This window comes from Suricata suricatta, chromosome 16, assembly GCF_006229205.1.
Source record: "Suricata suricatta isolate VVHF042 chromosome 16, meerkat_22Aug2017_6uvM2_HiC, whole genome shotgun sequence".
Lineage (NCBI taxonomy): Eukaryota > Metazoa > Chordata > Mammalia > Carnivora > Herpestidae > Suricata > Suricata suricatta.
This window is the reverse complement of record NC_043715.1, coordinates 46,242,639-46,244,701: the sequence shown is the minus strand read 5'-3', so window position 1 is coordinate 46,244,701 and position 2,063 is coordinate 46,242,639. Positions and strand designations below refer to the sequence as shown.

Below are 2,063 nucleotides of genomic sequence, written 5' to 3'. Positions count from 1 at the left end.
TCTTGAGATGCCTCAGGAGGAGATGAGAGCCCAGCAGCCATATCTGAGAACGTGCTTGGAGGGAAGGGGCATCTAAGTTTCCCATTGCCACAGCTTGGGATAGCTCACCCCTATCCCGTGTACAAGAGAAACTGACACTCAGAGAGGGTTAGAGATGTCTCTGGGTTAGAGAAGTCTCTCAGCCCCTGCTCCTTGGGAGAATGCAGTTGGGGTGTGTCGTGGGGGGTGGAGCAGTGAGAGCAGACCTCACCTCCAGCCCTCCCATTCTGTCTCCTCAGGAAAGCGGTATTGTTTCGGAGAAGGCCTGGCCAGAATGGAGCTCTTTCTGTTCCTCACCACCATCTTGCAGAACTTCTGCTTCAAGTCCCCTCAGCTGCCCCAAGACATTGATGTGTCCCCCAAATGTGTGGGCTTAGCCACCATCCCACGCAATTACACCATGAGCTTCCAGCCCCGCTGAGCAAAGGCTGTTCTGGATCAGGGCTGGGGGAGGAGCAAGGAAGTGGGAGAGGCAGAGGCAGGGATATCATGAGGGGCGTTGTTAGTGGAGGGAGGAGCTAATAGGAGGGAGGTGACATAGGAAATTAGCAAGGGGCTTGATGAATGGAAGAGAAAGGAATGGGCTCTGTCTGTTCCCCTTGATAGAAATAGCTCTTTCAGAAAAGGATAAGAGGAAGGGAAATTTTTTATTGAGCAAATATTCTGAGTCAACCCCATGTTAAAAACATTAGCATGTTCACCTCACTGAATGCCCACAATCCTATGTAACAGAGAACAGTGTTCATGCCTATTCTACAGGTGACAAATTTTAATTGATTCCCAAGGAATCTATAACAAAAACAAAAGCTCTCCTAATAAATGAATTTTTCACTATCACTAAACATGCTAAAATCTTTTGTTACTCTTGTTGTTTTCTTTTCTTTTTATAATTTTTTTAATGTGTACTTATATTTGAGAGAGAGAGAGAGACAGAGCACAATGGCGGAGTGGCAGAGAGAGAAGATGGAATCTGAAACAGTCTTCAGGCTCCTAGCTGTCAGCGCAGAGCCCAGCTTGGGGCTCAGACTCACACACCACGACATCATGACCTGGGCAAAAGTCAGACACTTATGGATCAAGCCACCCAGGTGCCCCTGTTGTTGTTTTCTGTATACTAACAATGAATCCTAGGAAACCAAAATTAAAAACACAATACCATTGACAGTCACTCAAAAAAATGAAATACTTACGTTCAAATCTAACAACACATGCCCAGAACTTGTATGCTGAAAACTACAAACTACTGAAGAGAGAAATCAAATTACTCTTAAATTAATAGACAGATGCATAGATAAAGAAAATGTGGTAAATACATACAATGGAATATTACCCAGCCATAAAAGGGAAGGATTCATGAGTAGCAGTCTTCAAATGATTACCAATGGCCCCCACTTTTTTGTGTTTATGATCAGGTGTGGTTGTTCCTCCTTATATTGTATCCAGGTTGATCTATAGAATAGTAAGGAAATCTGGGTTGTCATTTTTGAGATTAGAATAGTACAGGGGGGTCGTTACTTTAAGAAAAACAGCAGTCACTCAAAAGAGGAAGCTCTTGTGATATTTTACAACTCCTGCATGATGTTGAAAAGACAGCGCTTTCTGCAAAATTTGCAGCTGACTTTTCCTGTGTCCCTCATTCCAACCTGGTCAATGACAGGGCTGGAATTTTTATCGAGGCCAAGCTGATTTCATCCTCCCTGTTAGGTTTTCACCTTTTCAAATAAGATTGGGGTATAAGGAATTCAGACGCTTTAACCAACTGAATCACCTAGGAGCTCCCCAAAATTTATTTTTTAAACTTTGTTTATTTATTTTTTGAGAGAAAAGAGAGGTAAGGAGGGGCAGAGAGAGAGGGAGAGAGAGTCCAAACAGGCTCCGGTCAGCACAGAGCCCAATGCAGGGCTCGAACTGATGAACTGTGAGAGCACGACCTGAACTGAAATTAAGAGTTGGCAGCTTAACTGAATGAACCACCCAGGCTCCCCAGATGACAGAAATTTATGATGCGGGTTGAGTTGGGGTTC

At 44.0% G+C, this 2,063-nt stretch overlaps 1 protein-coding gene across 1 annotated transcript in view; it reads left to right on the top strand.

Moving 5' to 3' along the window:
* LOC115279789 (cytochrome P450 2A13) overlaps positions 1–2,063 on the top strand; it is a 23,489-nt gene that overhangs the window by 9,076 nt on the left and 12,350 nt on the right. The gene's annotated exons all lie outside the window — the stretch shown is intronic.